The sequence below is a fragment of the Pongo pygmaeus genome, chromosome 11 (genome assembly GCF_028885625.2).
Source record: "Pongo pygmaeus isolate AG05252 chromosome 11, NHGRI_mPonPyg2-v2.0_pri, whole genome shotgun sequence".
Lineage (NCBI taxonomy): Eukaryota > Metazoa > Chordata > Mammalia > Primates > Hominidae > Pongo > Pongo pygmaeus.
Window position 1 is genome coordinate 75,883,278 of NC_072384.2, and position 21,165 is coordinate 75,904,442.

The window sequence follows — 21,165 nt, forward strand, 5'->3', positions numbered from 1 at the left end:
AGCCTGAACCTGAAGGTGTTACAATAAACTATTTTGCTTGGAAATTAAGAAGGAAAAGCTCTAGATGGATTTTGCTAAGGAACACAGTGATCTCCAAATGTCAAGGAAGTAAAAAATAAAAAGATAAATATGTTTTCAGAACTTAGCCAGCTTCATGTGGGTCACCACAGCTTTGTGTGAGACAAGATAAAAAATAATTAAAAACTCTAAAGGGCTTGAGTGTCTCACATTACACGTTCTTACAATCTGTCTTGGAACTCCAAAAAGCTTTTTTGAATACCATTATCACTAATCAGTTAAAAATATTAGCTTAACACGGATTATCAATAAATATTATCAGTTTAAAAATATTTCCTGAATGTCTTAACACTGTGCTCACTATTTTCAAGGAGGAATTTGATGGAAATAAAGTTAATCCTAGTAACTTTTTAGAGACAGGAACTCCTTTTGAGTCATAGACCACTTAAGGATCTTTTGAAAGCTATGACTTTTCTCCTTAGAAAATGCATCTTTAGGCTCCAGCAACACGTCATTGTGTAAGAAAAAATAAAAGTACCGCTGTTAAAAAAAAAAAAAAAAAAAGAAAAGAAAGAAAAGAAAATGTATCTTTGAACATATACTTAAGTTTTACATTCAGAATTTGGGGTTTTATGGGCATTCCAGAAGCCCTTCCATGGATCTTCTAGGCCTGAGTTATGGGCTTCAGTTGTCCCTAGTGTAATGAGAAAAAACAAAGTATGGAATCAAATATGCCCCTAACTTGCCATCTGCAGTTGTTCGTTTGTTTGTTTGAGATAGGGTCTTGCTCTGTTGCCCAGGCTGGAGTGCAATGGCGTGATCTTGCTCACTACAACCTCCGCTCCCCCTAGGTCAAGTAATCTTCCCACTTCAGCCTCTCAAGTACCTGGGACTACAGGCGAGTGCCACCATGCCCAGCTAATTTTTGTATTTCTTGTAGAGACAGGGTTTTGCCTTGTTGTCCAGGCTGGTCTCAAACTCCTGGACTCAAACGATCCACCTGCCTTGGCCTCCCAAAGTGCTAGGATTACAGGTGTGAGCCACCGCACCCGGCTGCCACCTGATCTTGATAAAGTCATTTAGTATCTTCAGGACTTAGTTACCTCATCTGTGAAATAAGAAATACAACTAGATAACCTTCCAGATATAGCTGCCTTTGCTCTTCGGAGCTAATAATCTGGCTGAGAAGATAAAATGGTCACAAAAAATTCAAGGCATTTTTTTCCCCTGATATTTGTTATAAGAATTTTCAAACAGCAAAATGGAAAGATTTTATAGTGACTACCCATATATCCATCACTTAAATTCAGCCATTAAGCTTTATTATATATTTATTCATGTAGCCATTTCTCTATCCATCCATCAATTTTTTTTTTTTTTTTTTTTTTGAGATGGACTCACTCATGCTGTTACCCAGGCTGGAGTACAGTTCTGGGTGCGATCTCAGCTCACTGCAACCTCCGCCTCTCAGGCTCAAGCAATCCTCCCACCTCAGCCTCCCGAATAGCTGGAACTACAGGTGCACACCACCACACCAAGCTAATTATTTTTTTTTGTAGAGACAGGGTTTCACCAGGTTGCTCAGGTTGGTCTCAAACTCCTGAGCTCAAGCAATCTGCCTGCCTAGGTCTCTGGAAGTGCTGGAATTACAGATGTGAGCCACTGCACCCAACCCAATTCATCATCTTATAAATATATTTTGCCTTTCTGCGCTACCCACAGAGGGATCCATACTGTGTTGTTCTGGATTCCCTTCATAACTTAAAGGAAAACGTTCACAATATCCAGAGCCTTTGATGTCCTGCCAGTGAAGGAGGAGGATGTCCTCAAGTTCCTTTCAGCAGGAACCCACTTAGGTGGCACCAACCTTGACTTCCAAATGGAACAGTACACCTATATGAAAAGTGATGGCATCTACATCCTAAATCAGAAGATGACCTGGGAGAAGTTTCTGCTGGCAGCTCATGCCATTGTTGCCATTGAAAACCCTGCTGATGTCAGTGTCATATCCTCCAGGAAAACTGGCCAGAAAGCCACGCTGATATTTGCTGCTGTCACTGGAGCCACTCTTGTTGCTGGCTACTTCACTCCTAGAACATTCACTAACCAGATCCAGGCGGCCTTCCAGGAGCCACGGCTTCTGGTGGTTACTGATCCCAGGGCTGACCACTAGCCCCTCACAGAGACATCTTATGTTAACCTACCTACCATTGCTCTGTGTCACACAGATTCTCCTCTGCACTATGTGGACGTTGTCATCCCATGCAACAACAAGGGAGCTCACTCAGGGGGTTTGACGTGGTGGATGCTGGCCCAGAAAGTCCTGCACATGCCTGGCACCATTTCCCACAAACATCTGTGGGATGTCATGCCTGATCTCTACTTCTGCAGAGATCCTGAAGAGATGGAAAAAGACCAGGCTGCTGCTGAAAACGCTGTGACCAAGGAGGAATTTCAGGGTGAAAGGACTATGCCAGCTCCTAAGTTCTCCGCTACTCAGTCTGAGGGTGCAGACTTGTCTGAATGCATGCAGGTGTCCTCTGTGCTTATTCAGCAGTTCCCTACTGAAGCCTGGAGTGCTTAGCCTGCCACTGGAGGCTGGTGTGCAGCTCCCACTGCTCCAGCCACTGAATGGGTAGAAGCAACCACTGAATGGTCTTAAGCTCTTAAGCTGTTCTTGCATAGGCACTTAAGCAACATGGAAATAATGCTGATGGAAAATAAACATCAGTTTCTAAATAAAAGATAAAAATAAATAAATATATTTCAAAGTAAATCACAGATTCCCTATATTCCCCCTAAATATTTCAGCATGCATATCAGGTTCAATATTTGTTTATAGTTTTCTTCTTTTGATGTAAAATGTACTTATGAAGGGATGCACAAATCTTAAGTTTACATTTGTTGAGTTTTGGCAAATAATATCGTTCTTTATAACTCAGGGGTCCCCAGCCCTTGGGCCCCAGATGGTACCGGGCCACACAGCAGGAGGTAAGCCAGCACTACTGCCTGAGCTCTGCCTCCTGTCAAATCTGCAGCAGCATTAGATTCTCATAGGAGCTGGAACCCTATTGTGAACTGCATGTGCAAAGACTCTAGGTTATGGTGCTTCTTATGAGAATCTAACTAATGCCTGATGATCTGAGGTGGAACAGCTTCATCCCGAAACCACCACGCCCATCCTCCCTACCTCCCTTCCCCCTCCCCAGCTCTCCCTGCTGGAAAAATTGTCTCCCCCACCCACCCCCATGCCCTGTTCTGGAAAAATTGTCTTTCAAGAAACCAGTCCCTGGTGCCAAAAGGGTTGGAAACCACTGTCATAACCGAATCCTTGCTATATACTCTGACAGCCTTGTCCTTTCTCCCTTTACCATACTCACCTGGAGAAACTAAAACCTTGCTTAAATCCCACTCTCCTAATAAAAATTGATCTGTGCCATTGAATAAGACAAGACAAAAATGACTATGTTGACTATTTCAAATTTAAGAGTACTAACATCTACTGGGCCTTTAATGCTTCCCAGAAATTATCCTATATTTGCTTAGCTCCATCTTTAAACCAGCATTTCTCAAATTATCCATAGTGAGAGAGACCAGCTTCTTATAATTTTAAATCCATCTTGGTATAATACTTTGGTAAATTACAACAAAAATGGGCTACAACAAAAATGAAATAAAGATAGACATAAAAATATGAGTCTCTAATTTTACTCTGTCCAGTTGCTACAGAACCTTCTAAATGCATATTCTTAATTTCTGAACTCATCTTTTCATGGACAGATAACAAATAATTTGCACAAAAAAAAAACACTGGTCTGCAGAATATCTCTTGAGTTCTACTGCTTTAAGTGACTAGAATATTTTGTACCTTCTCTCTTCTCAAACTTCCATCACTTCCTTAGCCTTCATCACTGCCAGCTGATGATTTTGCTTCACCAAGACACTTGGAGGTATTACAAGAGAACTTTCATGAGCTCTCCCTGGCATTTCTACTTATCTACCAGTATCTGTGCCCACATGCACTACCTTTTCTTACATTACTTATGGACAAACCGCCATGCTCCTAGCAAAGGCCAATTCCTTTGCCTGAATGCTGGTGTCATGCCCTTCAATGCAAGGCTGCGGCTGGTGCAGCTCTTCCTCCTCTCTGTGACCCCATTCCCATCAGCATACAATCATGCTGCTGCTATTCCTCCCATCTGAGAAAACCTCTCATGGCCCTCCCTCCTCCTCCAAGAAGCACACTTTTTTCTCTGTCCCTTTCCTGCAAAACTCTTTAAATTAGTTGTTTATACTAGCTGTATCCAATATCTCTCCATAAGTCTCTCGTGGACCCACTTAAGGCAGGTTTTCACTCCCACCACTGCACTAAAACTGCTCTTTTTAAGGTCATCAGTGACATCCGGATTTCCATACCCAATGGACATTTTTCAGTCCTCATTTTTCTTGACCTGTCAGCAACATTCGACAATTGATGACCTTCTTCCTTCAAAAACTTTCTTTTCCTGTCTTCCAGGATACCGTTCTAGCTTGCATTTCCTCCCACTTTTCTGGCCTTTTCTTTTCAGTTTCCTTTGGCTGACCTGGAAATGTTGGTGTGTCCATTCTTGGCTCTCTCCTCTTTCCTGTCTACACTTATTCCCTACATTATCTCATTCAACTTCAAGACTTTACCATCTAGAGGCTGATGAATTTCAAATTCCTTTACCTCTTTCCTGACCCCTAGGCTGCCTAGTTGCCATCTCCCATTGGCTATCTGATGAGCATCTGAGTATTTCAAATTTAACATGTCCTAACATAGCTCCAGGTATTCCTTCTACTTCAAACCACCTTTTCAGTTCCATTTTAGTCAGTAGTAACTCCATCCTTCCAAAGCCTAAAACCTGGGCATCATCATTCACATCACTCTTTTTCTCATACCCCACATCCAATGCCTTAGCAACTTTTATTAGCTAATCTCAGTTTACAAGAGACCTAAAAGATGAAGGGTTTTTGCATAAAGATAAAAAAGTAATGCATTTAAAAACAGAAATACTAAGAGAATGCCAATATTGCCTCTGGGCCCACTGAATGTGGGAGATGCAAAATGAATAGCCTCCACTCCAGAGGGCTGCAGTAGCTTGCTGGGGATGTAGAGTGTTCTTAAGTTCTCCATAGGCAAGAGGTGAGGCAGATCTTGTGAAGAGACAGAGGATGAGAAGATTTTGCTAACAGTGAAATTATTGCTCCATAGGATGCAAAGGAGAATGCTGGGGAGGTAACAGTGGAAGGATACACCACCACCATCACCATCATCATCCTGCCATCTAATATCCCATTAGAAGGATAGTAAGTACATACACACATAAACACTAACAGCTTGAATACATTATATATTTGGCAATGTTAATAATTTAATGCCAAGGCAAGGTAATCAATAATTCCTGAATCGTAGCTAACTTACAAGAATTGAAGAGAAAGGAAAAATATTATATGATTCCACTTAAACGACATACCTAAGAATAGTCACATTCATAAAGACAGAAACTAGAATGGTAGTTACCAGGGGCTGGGACAAGGGAGGAATGGGGAATCAGTGTTTAACGGGCCCCAGGTTTCAGTGTGGAATGATGAGAAAGTGATGGTGGTGATGGTAACACAAAAATGTGAATGTGTTTAATGACACTGACCACTTAAAAATGATGAAAATGACAAATTTTATGTTATGTGTATTTTGCATTAAAAAAGAATTGAAGCAGTGTGCATTTTAACATTTGGCTAATCAAGGGAGTTCAGAGTGGCAACTGCACACCGTAACAGAGGTCTGATATATGAAAAGTGTTCTACACCCATGGTTGTATTTCATCCTCACCACGGTCTAATTAGGAAGGTATCGCCACTCCACCAGAGGAGAAGGAAAACTGAGAGTCAAAGAGATTTTGTCCAAAGATTTACAGCTAGTAAGTGATGGAGCTGGGAGTTACATCCAGGAACATGTGTTGTCTCCAGAGCTATGTGCTTTCTATGTGCTAATGACACCACACTGAAATAGGGGAGATATAAACTGTGCTTTAGAAATGTTCTGAAATCCATGTTGTAAGCCTGCAGCACAGTAGTGGACCACTGGCAACCACCAGCAACAGATGGCTGAGGCAGGTCTTTTTAAACAAAAGCCACACTGTGCTCCAGTGGAGGAGCTAGTGGTGCAAACAGGAGCAAGCACCGTCAGAAGTGGCTGAGGCTGTGAATGAAAGCACAGTGATCAGGGCGAACACTGTGGAAGGACTCATCATTTCACATTGGGCTCATTAGCATTTCCTCACACACAGGCAGTGACCACCATTGTGGGGCATCACCCTTGGATAAGGCACAGCTGAAATATCAGATGCTCAGAGGTAAATTTAAAATTTTATATCTGTACTTTAGAAATATGAGTGCTTCATAAATATGAGGCATTAAAATGATTTAGCATCTACAAAGCAGTCTGGGAAGAGGAACGGTTTTATCAGACTGGTCTCATAAAGCTTACTGACTGCCAAAACAATAGTGCCAAAAAGGAATTCGGTTCAGACAACTCAGGGAAGCTTATTATACTGCCAACTTGAACTTTTCTTCTTTTCCCACTAAAATATGTTTTGGAAAATCTATGTATGTATCCTATTGTATAGGGAACTTCAAAAGGCTCAAGTGGACCACTGCAGAAACCTCAGAATACTGTCTTGAGAATACTTCAAAGATTTCCAAAACACATCAGTATAAAACATCTGCACTGTAAATTCAAGATGCCAATTGGGTTGCCAGTAAAGGCAAAGTTTAATATTCCCAGATGTTACTATACAGTATCTATGATATGTTGGCTGAATAGGGTATGCACATTTGCACATCATGGTATTTTTTCAAAATGTAAATTTAGTCCCTGGAGATACAACAATAGCAAGGCTGAATAAATTGTCTAAAAATTAAAATTCATATTTTTTTGTTAGTTAAAAGATGGGGGAAAGCAGAGAGCAATAAAGCTAATTCATATATTAAATGTCATTTAAAAAATTGAGATAGTACCCCCAAAATCTTAAAAGCATGAATAGATCTGAAATAAATAGCTTTTTATTTTGGCAGTGATTATTCCCATTACCAGAACTTCGTGAGGATGCAATGAAAGCTAAGTATGCTCAATTACTTAATAAACTCTCTTTTTGAGAGGGTATCATAGCATACTCCATTTAAAAGGCATCTTATATATTAAGACAATTGAATTCTTTCTAGAATGTTCAAAACAAAATGAAGCATGATAATTTTACAAAATCAAAGAAGACATACCTACATTAAAGAACTATTTTGGAGGATTTAGTAGTTCACAGCATCTTTGTCCTTGTTGGAGGTCATAGCAAGGATAGAATTGTGGAAGCAATTTGATTTTGGAAGCTTTCTTTTACTTCACTTTATTTGTAGTTAAGCCTCAGTGGTGATAACCATAAAAATTATTTTTAAGTACAAAGTTATTTTGGTTAACCCAAAGAACAATGTTTATCCAGTCACTGTCTAGTTTAATTATCGAAAGGATTTTGAACTCAAAATATCATTACTGAAAGCAGAAAGGAAAAGTTGTCAAGTACATATGTCCTTTATACAGTTAATATGGCTGAAGTATCAGTCTCCAGATACTTTGGTGTTGTGTAAGGATCTTCAAGGTAGAGGTCAGTAAACTAGGTTTCTAGACTCTATCACTAACCAGTCATGTGACCTAGGAAAAATAATTGCAGCTCTTTGGAACTATGTTTATTCATTTTCAAAATAACATTGGATTAGGCTAGTTTTTCTGACCAGCTTCATCACTGGAGGACCTCATTTCAGCAGCTGTCTTGGGACTCCTGATTGGGAACCTTTGATTAGCCTATGTGGTCAATTTGAGGACAAACATACAATGTCTATCAGCTGTTAAGCTCAGATCATTGAAGTCCCAAAGTTTCCTTCCAACACTAACAGTCCATGATCCTGGGACTTACTTGGTGCCTATCCTTCAATCATCATCAACAATAATGAGTTATGGAATACCTATTATTTTACCACATTGTGCTAGTCAAGGGGATACTAGAAGGTTTAAGAGATTCCTGCTAGATCCGGTTGGGAAGATGGGTTAGATAGATAAAATTAAGGAAATAGAGTATTGTATACTGGGTGGCAATGACAACCTAGGCCAGGGCATTTGGGAAGACCTTCAAAGAGGGGACTTTAGAGAGGTTAAGGTAGAATATGGCAATAAGGTCTTAACAGACAAGATAAATGGAGTCACCAGAAACATGAGAGCTGGAATATTCAATGCCTGGCTTAGAATAAAAAGTAAGGTAGTTTGGCTGGAAAGAATTGTGTTATTATTTAATGAGTCTTTAATCCCAAATTGTATACAGCAGCTTAGCTGTTATTTTAGCAAATGTGATAGCTATTATTGCTATATTTAGCTAACCTGTGGTACATCAGACTATCCAACTGTTTACAATTACTTTTATTAACCCTAGGGAAATTATTGATGTGTCTCAGAATGTAACACTGACACAGTGGAACAATCGGCGAATATTTATTGAATCCATATAGTGTGCAAGTCTTTATGGGGTATAAAACTGGATTGGAAAGTTTCTTGCCCTAAGGGAACAAACTAGTTGCAGTTATAAAATGGCTGCAAGGAAAAACCAAAATAAGGTACAAGGCTATATAGTGAATTCAGCACTTTTCAAAATGTAAATCTTCAAGCAACCCACAGTTACAAAAGTGATCTTATTCATACCCATGATGAGAAAGATTACCTTGGTACACTGATCACCCCAAGGCTGTAGCTCTGGTCCAGGTTACTTCACCCCACCAACTCTAGGACAGGATTCCTTTACATTTGTTCACACTACATATCCTCTACCTAGTGACCTCCAAACATTCCAAAGTTTTTTAAATTGTATTTTTATTTTATAGGTCCTGTGAGATTTATGCTTTAAAGAGATTCTGTTCTGATGTGTTTCTAGGATTTCTTTCAAGATTTAGAGCTCCTTTTAGCAGTTCTTGTAGTGGTGGCTTGGTGGTGGTGAATTCTCTCAGCATTTGTCTGAAAAAGACTATCTTTCCTTCGTGCATGAAGCTTAGTTTTGCTGGATACAAAATTCTTGGCTGATAATTGTTTTGTTTGAGGAGGCTGAAGATAGGGCCCCATTCTCTTCTAGCTTGTAGTTTCTGCTGAGAAACTGCTGTTAACCTGATAGGGTACCTGGTGCTTTTGTGTCACAGCTCTTAAGATTCTTTCCTTCATCTTAACTTTAGGTAACCTGATGACAATGTACTTAGGTGATGATCTTTTTGCGATGAATTTCTCAGATGTTCTTTGTGCTTCTTGTATTTGGGTGTCTAGGTCTCTATCAAGGCTGGGGAAGTTTTCCTCTATTATTCCTCCAAATATGTTTTCCAAACTTTCAGATTTCTCTTCTTCTCAAGAACACTGATTATCCTTAGGTTTTGTCGCTTAACATAATCCCAGACTTCTTGGAGGCTTTGTTCATATTTTCTTATTCTTTTTTCTTTGTCTTTGTTGGATTGGGTTAATTCGAAGTCCTTGTCCTTGAGCTCTGAATTTCTTTCTTCTACTTGTTCAATTCTATTGCTGAGATTTTCCAAAGCATTTTGCATTTCTTTTTTTTTTTTTTTTTTTTTTAAAGACAGTCTCGCTCTGTCACCCAGGCTGGAGTGCAGTTGTACGATCTCAGCTCACTGCAACATCTACCACCCAGGTTCAAGCAATTCTCCTGCCTCAGCCCCCCAAGTAGCTGGGATTACAGGTGCACACCACCTTGCCTGGCTAATTTTTGTATTTTTTTTTTAGTAGAGACGGAGTTTCACCATGTTGGTCAGGCTGGTCTCAAACTCCTGACCTCAGGCGATCCGCCCGCCTCCCAAAGTGCTAAGATTACAGGCGTGAGCCTGTTTGATTGTTTTTTATTTATGTTATGTATTTCCTTGAATATTTCTCCCTTCACTTCTTGTGTCATTTTTTGGATTTCCTTGCACCGTGCTTCGCCTTTCTCTGTTGTCTCCCTGATTAGCTTAATAACGAACCTCCTGAGTTCTTTTTCAGGTAAATCAGGGATTTCTTCTTGGTTTCGGTCCATTGCTGGTGAGCTAGTGTGATTTTCTGTGGGTGTTAAATAACTTTATTTTGTCATATTACCAGAGTTGGTTTTCTGGTTCCTTCTCATTTGGGTAGGCTCTGTCAGAGGGAAGGTCTAGGGCTGAATGCTGTTGTTCAGATTCTTTTGTCTCATGGGATGTTCCCTTGATGTAGTACTCTCCCACTTTTCCTATGGATGTGGCTTCCCGAGAGCCAAGCTGTAGTGATTGTTGTCTCTCTTCTGGATCTAGCCACCTAGCAAGTCTGCCAGGCTCTGGGCTGGTAATGGGGGTTGTCTGCACAGAGTCCTGTGATGTGAACTGTCTGTGGGTCTCTCAGTGGTGAATACCAGCACAGTATTTGGGGTGTCTCCTGGGTCCTGCAGGAGGAATCTGCTTCCTTCAGGTCACACCCCACTTTTGTACATTGGATGTGGCTTCTGATGATGATGACAATGATAAGGGTGCTTGCTCTCCCCTGCCCTCCGCAGGGTTCCCCTGGGCACTGCACTCCTCCACAGCCACTTTCCTCCTGACACCTGCCTCACTCTGATGTTTTCCATTCCAAAGTTTAAGTTCCAAATAGAATACATGTTTTTTCTCCCTGACACATCATCTCCCCTGTACCCCACAACAAGCAAATATAAGAAAAACAGAAACCACTTCAATTGACACCTCCATCCCCCACAAAACAACAAAACCCCACCAAACCATTCTTTCCCTGACAATTCCTACCCTTGGTGAATGGTACTACTTCCAACAACCCAGTCCCCAGGTCAGAAGATTTGGGCACTGGAAGAAAGACACAGTGGGATGGCGGAAGATTGTGTACCTGAAAGGGTAGTGACAAAGGATTTCCATGAGGCCGAGGGATGTGTTCTTCCTGTTCATTGTATTTCTACAGGACCTAGAACAGTAATTGGCACTAAGTAATTGTTTAGTAAGCATTTGTCAGATTAAGCAGAAAGTTGCTCAAACATAGAAATTATTGCCTTATCAAAAGGGGAGAATACTTCACTATAACCTTTTGTTCTTTCCTTGACAGCATAAAGTTTGATCCACAGATTCTTGAACTGGTATGATTAGTACTTTGGTTCTGTTTCATCAAAGCCTGAATAGACTTTTGTGAGTTAGCTCCAAAATTTAAGCAGCATTTATAATAGGACTTCTGAGGGAAATGGTATTTAGCATTTCAAGCAGCCAATTTACAAACATGCTTTTGGAACACATCCTGTTTATAAAATTGGGGGTTCTCTGTATTCATTATGATAAATATTAAATGTATGTGTCAGATACTAGACACTAAAAGTGTGCTGAAGAGTGCAAGATTGCTTCCAGTGGGGTAGGTGAGAGATCTTTTCAAGATGGAGGATTTATGCAGAGCCTTTAAGAATAGGTGGGAGTTGGAAAGGCAGACAGAAGGTAGAAGGGAAAACTAGATGACAGGAAAATTATGAGCAAATGCAAGAATTAACAAGGGGAGCAAGGGGATAATGAGTAAATGTTTAAGTTGTGCACAGAAGTATCTGATATGTAGAAAACATGTTACCACAAGAGTAGCATTTTAGCACGATTAACCTCAGGGTTATCTGTGGCATGATTTGGAGTTGGGCAAGACTGGAAACAGGAAAATCAATTAAGAGTCTATTTCGTAAGTCCTGACATGAGTTTATGGCCCAAACAAGAGTGGTAGTAAATATGCAAAGAAAATGGAAAAAGACAATAGGAAATGAATTATATTTTATTATTAATAGTTCACAGAGCAGAAAATATATCCAGGTCTTTTGTTTTACAGTAAATGTATAAACTACAGTGAGATGTTCTCTGAAATATTCACTAGTAAGGTCTTGCATTATTTCTGTTGAAGGTACTTTTGTTTATGTAAAAGACATATTGAATAATATATAATTATACTGACAGTTGACCTTTTCATTATTAAAAAGACACACTGGCATTTCTATTTATAGAAAAACTGTGGATTAAATAACCTGAAAAATTCTCCATTGTAAATAATTTGGAAGGCCTGGAGCAGTGGCTCACACCTGTAATCCCAGCACTTTGGGAGGCTGAGGCAGGTGGATCACCTGAGGTCAGGAGATCAAGACCAGCCTGGCCAACATGGCAAAACCTCATCTCTACTAAAAATACAAAAATTAGCTGGTGTGGTGGCGGGTGCTTGTAGTCCCAACTACTCGGGAGGCTGAGGCAGGAGAATCGTTTGAACCCAGGAGGCGGAGGTTGCAGTGAGCTGAGTTCGTACCACTGCACTCCAGCCTGGGTGATAGAGCGAGACTCTCTCTCAATAACAAAACAAAACAAAAAGGACTAAGAAAAATCATTTGGAAACTCAGGGTAAAATCAAACATATCCATGCACCAAAAATGAAGAAGGAATTGAAAACAAAAGTGGTACCGGGGAAGATGATGTTATGGCTGCCTGAAGAGTTTGTTGGTCTTGTTAACCTAGAGCCTTGAGTTTACTCTCCCATGCAAGACCTTGGGCCAGTGGCAGGTTAGATTCCCACATACTGCTAGACCTCTCAAAATGTTGTGACCTCAAAAAAAGGGCTAGCTAACAAAAATATGTCTACCAACACATAAGGCAACAAGAAAGCTTGATTTTCATGTATGCTCCACATGGACCAAAATAGTATCGCCTTAAAATTCGTAACCACAAGCCCTCATTTGTCATTTGAACTTACACCACTTGTAGAACCCAGGAACTCTCCCACACTGAGAAATTCACCTGAAAAAAGTAATCAAGGTCAGGCTGGTAAACCTCCAGGGTGCTTGGTGGAGGCAAATGCAGTATCTTTCTGGAGGGTTACCTCTTACACCCTAGTTGCACATACATTCCATACAGCAAGCAGAGAAGATAAAAACTTACAAAGACACAAGGAAATAATCTACTATGAGTGAGAGTTAGCAGATATATCAAATAGCATGATTATATTTCAAGAACTTCAATTAATAGAAGTATTGGTTAGTTAGATATTACAAAATCTTTTTTTTATTGAGATGGAGTCTCGCTCTTGTTGCCCAGGCTGGAGTGCAATGGCATGATCTCAGCTCACTGCAACCTCCACCTCCCAGGTTTAAGTGATTCTCCTGCCTCAGCCTCCCAAGTAGCTGGGATTACAGGCGCCCGCCACCACACCCAGCTAATTTTTGTATTTTTAGTAGAAAGGGGGTTTCACCATGTTGGCCAGGCTGGTCTCGAACTCCTGACCTCAAGTGATCCACCCCCCTTGGCCTCCCAAAGTGCTGGGATTACAGGTGTGAGCCACCGCGCCTGGCCTACAAAATCTTTATATACTTGAAGACTTCAAAAAAGAAATTAAAATCATTAGAAAAGAACAAGTCATTAACTTTAAAAAAAGATATTTTGAGACCTCATTCTGGGCAGATTATTGGGAAAGCGGAGAAAGTTGGGCACAAAGCAGGGCTAAGATGAATGTCTGGGGATTGTCAACACTTCAAACCTAGTGTTCAAGGGGCTAGCATGAACTTCCACTCTATTCAATTAATGCTGATATTTAAAATGTCAGATTTTCTTAGTGAAGCCTCATGGCATGGATCTTCATTAAGTGGTGATAATTTAAGTAAAATGGTGGAAGAATAGTGGCTGTGAAATTCTGTTCAGTTGAAAGCAAGACTCTAGCCACCAGGTAGCAGGGGTGGAGGGGTCAGAGTAGGTGTGGAAGATAGCAGCTGACAAGGACTTGGGTGACTGTCAAGACCCTGGTCAAGAGGGCTTGAATGTAGGGAAGATGTATATCCTACAACATAAATTGGGAAAGAAGTTCTGTAATCTAGATTAGGCATGCATGAGGAAGATAGAAAGCAGGAATGACATAGTTCAGGGTTGGAAATATGGGTACCCTGGACACCAGACTTAGGTTAACATGGCTAGTTCCAGACCCTACATGCTTATGGGAATGGAGTTTCCAATATGCTGCCAGGCTTTCTTGCTCAGATCTTGAGCAAATTTAGGGCCTAGTGCTGGTTGGAGTTTCACGAGGCAGGAACTGATACAAGCAACTATATTTATATGTCCACTTATCTCTAGACTGTGCAATACCCTTAGATCTTAAAAAATGAATAATCTTACGTTAGTATTGGGTAATAAAACAACTGTCATCCCTTTAACTTTCTTCAAAATATCATGTAAAAATACTTCTTTTTGCAGACATGACTTCTATTTGAATGAATGTTGAATCTCAGTGAACAAATTTATGATAAGTCCATCCAAATCTGCTATCTGGCTTCCACTATCACTATAATTTCTTTTAAGGTGTTTATAAAACAGAAAGCACTTTTTTTGCTGATAAAGTATCTTTACGGGAGTAATTTTTCATTTTAGAAAATTTTACTTTGAACTTTCCAGGATTTCCCCCCCAAGTTTAGAATGTTTTCTGTTAGAGAGATGGAATCCCAGTTGGCCCTCATCTCTCCACCCTAATGGCCTGCTGTATTGCTGTCCAGCTGCAGGCTCAGTCCAGATGAGCTGCTCCCTTCTTTCTGGAAATAGCCTGCAGCTTCCCTACTCCTAGGGTTGAGGGTTTGCTTCTGAGAACCACAAGGTCGTTCTGGCCCTTTTGGGTCAGATCTCTTGGGAACTGATGCTGCCAAATTGCATTTGAGATTCCAAATTCTCCGGAACCCTCGACTCAAATGGCTACTTGTTCTTCCCCGCTGCCCTCCACAGAGCCCTCCTCCTCCTCAGCCCATCCTCTTGCTGTCTCCATCTCAGTCTCCAGCTCCCAGTTCCTGCTTTAGAGGAGTTTCAGCATTCTGTTCAGCTGGAGCTGTGCAAAATGCTAGAAGTACCAGCAATCTTCCAGAGTTAGAAAGTGCTGTTTCCCATAAAATAACATAGGATTCCGAGCTTCTATGTTTGACTTTGAAGGCAGAGAGAAAGCTAAGGAAGATTAGTTTACAGTGTGCTCTAAAATTTCCAAAGTGTATTCTATGATACATCTCATCTTGAGAAATGCCTAGGAGAAAAACGAGCTTGGTCAAAGTACTTCAGATGAAATTGGTAAAAGAAATTTATAGAAATTTGCATACTATCCTTGTTCATAGAAATTTGCAATCCACAGCAGCATGCTGACAGCCCTGAGAAGCCCTGTAGTAAGGTAACCTGTTTGACTTTGATTAATACAGTGTTTTCCAAACTTTTTGACCTCTGCAACTTTTTTTGGAATAATACATATTATCATCCAGAAGCAGCTAGAATGCTGGGGACCACACTTTGGAAAACACTAGAACCACCTGCACCTAACGGCATTGACTCAGGCCTCATTTCCTTTGCAGCTACTGTTGTCTTTGCCAGAGAAGCTCATTTTCCCTTTCTGGACCTTTCATCTTTCTTGGTCTCTGTGATGTTCCTTATTCTAGTGCTCCTCCTACCTCCTCATGGTGTCCTAAACCTGGGTGTTCTCCAAGGTCTAGGCCTCAGCTTGGTTCTTTCTTTTCTTCCTTAGGGGTCACATTCTATATATTGTCTTCAATCATCCCTCATATATGGACTTAAAAAAATTAATCCCTACTATGTCTCCAAGCTCTGGTGCTGCATCTCAAAATGCCCCAGAACGTTTTCACTTGTATGTTTTGCTGGCACCTCAAATTCAACAGATTTATAGCTCACTTTCCACAAAATGCAGTCTTTTTTGATTTCCCCCAAGGACTGGTCACTTTGGCTATGATTTTTGAGGAGAATATATTTTTAGAAATATTAAGTAAAGGCTTCATTTGAATAGAACCCTGTCATTTGGCATTATTTTTTGCCTGTCATTTGACATTATTTTGAGGGGGAAAGCTCCTCAGAATCTAGCACTTTCAGGCCTGCATTATGTACTATAGATACTAGATTAAGAGAAATTGTGGTGGTAAGAAATGATATCACTCTTAATGTCCTTTTATTAAAATCACAAAGGATAACCTCTATTTAGTCACCAAAGTTAACTATTTAACATTTAAAATATAAGGCAAAATGTCAAAAATGAATAATAGCCTTCATATACATAACAAATAACCAGTTACAGTCCATAAAGTTACAGAAAAATCCCATTTTAATAGCAATAAAGAAGATTAAAAACTCAGGAATAAACATAATACAAAATATGAAAAACCTAGATGTGAACAATTTAAAACACTCCTGAAAGCCAGAAAAGTAGACTTGTGCAAATGGAAAGACAATCTCTATTCTTGGATAAGATGAGTCAATATTATGTCAGTTATCCTTAAATCAATTTATAGATTTAATGCAATCTCAATGAAAATACCAAGAAGCTTTTTTATGGAGTTGTATAAGTTGACACAAAGTTCATGTGGAAAAATAAACACGCAAGAATAGTCAGGATAACACTGAAAAACAAAAACTACAAGAAAAGGAAAACACTGAAGAAGATAAAGTACTTCATGTAAAAAGGGGGTTTTAAGAAAATAAACATTTATCTGCTCACTTTTGAAAAAGGAATGCAGAAGGGATAAACCAGAAACAATGAGATTGGTTACCTACAGGGAGCGGACAAAGATGGGGCAGAAAGAATGTGTAGGAAGAATGAGGGGAGAGTGCCACTTCTCTGTATAGATCTTTTGTTTTTGCTTTGTTTTGTTTTTGAGACAGGGTCTGGCTCCATCGCCCGGGCTGGAATGCAGTGGCATGATGATGGCTCACTACAGCCTCAAACCCCGAGGCTCAAGCGATCCTCCCACTTCAGCCTTCAGAGTAGCTGGGACTACAGGTACGCACCACCACACCTGGCTAATTTTTTTTTTGTTTTGAGCCAGAGTCTCGCTCCGTTGCCAGGCTGAAGTGCAGTGGCGCAATCGCGGCTCACTGCAACCCCCGCCTCCTGGGTTCAAGCAATTCTCCTGCCTCAGCCTCCTGAGTAGCTGGGACTACAGGTGTGTGGAACCATGCCCAGCTAATTTTTGTATTTTTAGTAGAGATGGAGTTTCTCCATGTTGGCCAGGCTGGGCTCGAACTCCTGACCTCAGGTGATCCACCTGCCTCGGCCTCCCCAAGTGCTGGGATTACAGGCGTGAGCCACTGCGCCCGGCCCACCTGGCTAATTTTTAAAATTTTTTGTAGAGGTGGGGGTGTTACTACGTTGTTCAGGCTGGTCTTGAACTCATGGGCTCAAGTGATCCTCCTGCCCAGGCCTCACAAAGCGCTGGGATTACAGGCCTGAGCCACCATGCCAGGACTGTACAACTTTCTGTATACCTCTGACTATCATAAACATGGTAGCAGCCCACATATCCACCTCCTCAAATAAGTAATTAAAATCACCCAGGATGTGGGGGAACCCCAAATGGAATATGAAGAGTGGTAGATAAAACTATGTGTATTAAATGAATAACATAATCACACTGAAGTAAGTGTGGGAGGAAAGAACTAACTTGAGTATCCTTGGAAAATAATATTTTGACTATAAACTGTAAGATGAAAGACCAAAAACCTGGATAGAAATATTGTACTCTAATTAGTAAATTTGTTTCTTGGGGAGATGGGTTTTCAATTCTTAAAGTACTTTATGTGTACACATTACTATGATTGAACAAATAAGAAAATATATTGTGGATAATGAGAGCCAGGTTTCCTACTGTCAGAGAAAAATTTACAAATAAGGAAAGAGGGGAAGGCTAAGAATGAACTTTGTGTTGGATTAAAATGGAAGGTATCAGTATAAATTCATGGTTTTATATGCACGTACACACACAGATATTTTTAGAAATAAATGCAGACGTGTGAGAGTGTGTTAATATACACACGTATTTCCTATCTTTCTGGGCTGAGAAGACCTGGAAGAAATGACGACCCAGGAACATTGGGCATACCTAACAAACAGATAATGGTTTCTTTTTTTTTCCTTTCTTTTCTTTATTTTATTTTATTTATTTATTTATTTTTGTGAGATGGAGTCTCACTCTGTGGCCCAGGCTGGAGTACAGTGACACAATCTTGGCTCACTGCAACCTCTGCCTCCCAAGTTCAAGCAAGTCTCTTGCCTCAGCCTCCCAAGTAGCTGGGATTACAGGTGCGCACCACCACACCTGGCTAATTTTTTTGTATTTTTAGTAGACATGGGGTTTTGCCATGTTGGCCAGGATGGTCTAGAACTCCTGACCTCATGTGATGTGCCTGCCTTGGCCTCCCAAAGTGCTGGGATTACACGTGTGAGGCACCATGCCCGGCCCAGATCTTGGTTTCTAAAATATCATTCTCCATTAAAAGAAACCAAGGCTCCTTGGAAAATGATTGCTTCTGTGTCTGGGGCAGGGAAAGTAGAAAATTAGTCTAGAATATCTTCTAGCACCAGAAAATAAGGAAATAAAGAATTTTTCAAAAGACAATACAGGCATTTTTGGAAGGACACAGAAATCAACTTGAAAGATCACCAATAGACCAATCTGGAAAAATTTGAGCTAAAAAAAAAAAAAGTTAGTTTTTGATTATAACCAATAGGATTCCTAAAATAAACACCCATACAGTCATACTGATACAAATAATCAAATAAATAAATAAAGTGGGAGAAGGCACAACTCTTCTTTACAAGTAGAATTTAAATGAATAAATGTAGAAAAAATGTTAAAAATATTATGGAAAGTTGCCATTAGGCAAACACCAAAGCAATCATTGTTGCAGGCAAGAACCATCTACCGATACTAAAGTTGCTCGACAAAAGTATGATTACAAACAGGATTTTTCATAGTCTCAAAGTAGCTCCCACAATGTGCTTATTAATTACAAAGAAAAGAAAGTACTTTATAATTGAGAAACCTGGCAGATACTACCTTAACTAAACGATCACATTTAACATTACCAGTAATAAAATATATTGATGTGTACCCCGTAACATGATGTACTGGAAAAAGCACAATGTCACTTCAATGGTATTCTTGCCAAAAACACATAACCTCAATTTATCATGAGAAATATCAGGCAAACTCAAATTAAGAGACATTGCATGAAAGAACTGACTAGTATTTATCAAAAGTGTCAATGTCATGGAAGACAAAGATAAAAGAAAAACTGAGGAACTGTCACTGATTGGAAACTAGGGACATGACAACTAAATGCAATGTGAGATCCTGGACCAGAAGAAGGAAGTTAGTGGGAAAATGGAAGAAATTAGAGTAAACTTCATAGATTGGTCAATTGTATTATAATTTCCTGGTTTCAATAGTTTTACTATGTTATATTTTATACTTAACAAATACATGTACATTTTACAAATACGAGTACACTACATTTGCAAATACCACTTTGTATTTACATGAAATAAAAAATTCTATTTCTCTATTAGATATTAACATTAGAGAAATCTGAGTGAAGGGCATATGAGAATTATCTGTACAATGTTTGCCACTTTTCTATAAGTCTAAAATTATTCAAAATAAAAGTTAAAGACAGATAAATTAGCACATAATTTTCAGCTTTTAGGAGTAAATAATACTCAAGAACTGAAATTTAAAAAACCTACTGAGAAAGCAATGATATTTAATTTTTGTCCTGTTACAGCATATTTTAATCCAATTTACATTTTCTTTAAAGTATTTTCTATGTAGCAGAGTAGCACAGTAGAAGCATGTTGGGCCCATAAAGTATTTTCTTATGACAACATAATCTGGCAGAGCTGGTAAGCTTAACATGCTTTCTGGTATGCCAATTTTTTTCTAAAATCCTGTGTCTTGCTGTTAACATACGGTTCAACATGTTAATGGGCATTAAGGAAAAGTTAAGAGATATAAGAAAAATATACAGGTTACTTATATGACCTTTAAATTGTTGTTAGAGACCAAAGTAAATTTATTATTATTTTTAAAAAGTTATTAAGTAGTATCTTTGTTTACCCTGACTTCATTTAATTTTAAGACACTGAAGTTGTTTTCCATATTTGCGTTGTTGTATGTGCCCAACTATACTCCTAGATATATAAGCTAATTCTCTTTTCTCAGCTGTGTAGGGATCTAGTTACAAATCCTCTGGAGAAAACTGGATGAGGGAGTTGTGTGGAGAAATTGAATTCTCTGTTCCTTTCCTAAGCTAGTGAAAGGCCTTCTTGAGTTTTTAATACTTTAGCCTTAGATTGCAGTGTAGATGCAGCTGATGTGCTTGGAGTGCTCCATACAAAAAATATCCTTTTTTTCCTGAACCGGAGGAGTAGCCTGACAGCACTACTGGCATTTTAAAAACAACTTTAAACAAAGCAGACGAAGATGAGATTTTTAATACTTGGAATTAGGTTCTTTACTTGCAGTAAAATGCAGACAAAACTAAATAGAAGATAAAGTTCATGTGGATTCATGTGAATAACTGGCTTCAACAGGGAAGAGAAGAATATTTAGTCAATTAAAAAAATCCAGAGAAAAAATGGAAATGATTGCTGTGATAGGCAGGAGGAATTACTATCTGATATTAGTCATTTTTATTCCTTTTGAGTTCCTGTGCTTTATTTCTGGGATACTGTTAAGAAAAAGAAAAAGGAAGTTGGCAAGATACCAACTATTTCATACTAACCAGCAGCTTAAAATGGTTGCTTTCAATAATTTTGAAGAGTTATATGGTGTGATGTTTTCATTTTATGTAGTAAGGAAGGGATTGCTATGAACAAAGCATGTTGTGCCTCTGAGGAATTGTGAGGCTCAAGCATGTGCCAAAACAAGGTTGGACATTATTCTTGTGAACGCTGAGATATTTGATGAGGTTTCAAATATCTGAAATTACTGAAGGTGCATTTTCTATTAGCCCAGTTAGTTATTTTTCAGATATCCAAATTTCGGAAAGTCATTTGGTATCCCGGCAAGGGCATATCACTTACCCTGAAGAGTGTGGTAGCTGTGCAACATGGCAACATAAAACCTTTCTTAGATAACATTGCCTGTAACTTTGAATGTGTTTGTACACTCTTTCAGTAGCATGTATTACACTGTGTTGAAATGGCCTGTTTGCTTGACCATTTTCTTAATTGGATGGTAAACCCCTGGAGAGCAGACACTGACTTCTGTTCACCATGTA

At 39.4% G+C, this 21,165-nt stretch overlaps 1 pseudogene; it reads left to right on the plus strand.

Moving 5' to 3' along the window:
- Window positions 1-483: 483 nt before the first annotated feature.
- LOC129031573 (small ribosomal subunit protein uS2-like) lies at window positions 484-2,680 on the plus strand (annotated as a pseudogene).
- Window positions 2,681-21,165: the final 18,485 nt, after the last annotated feature.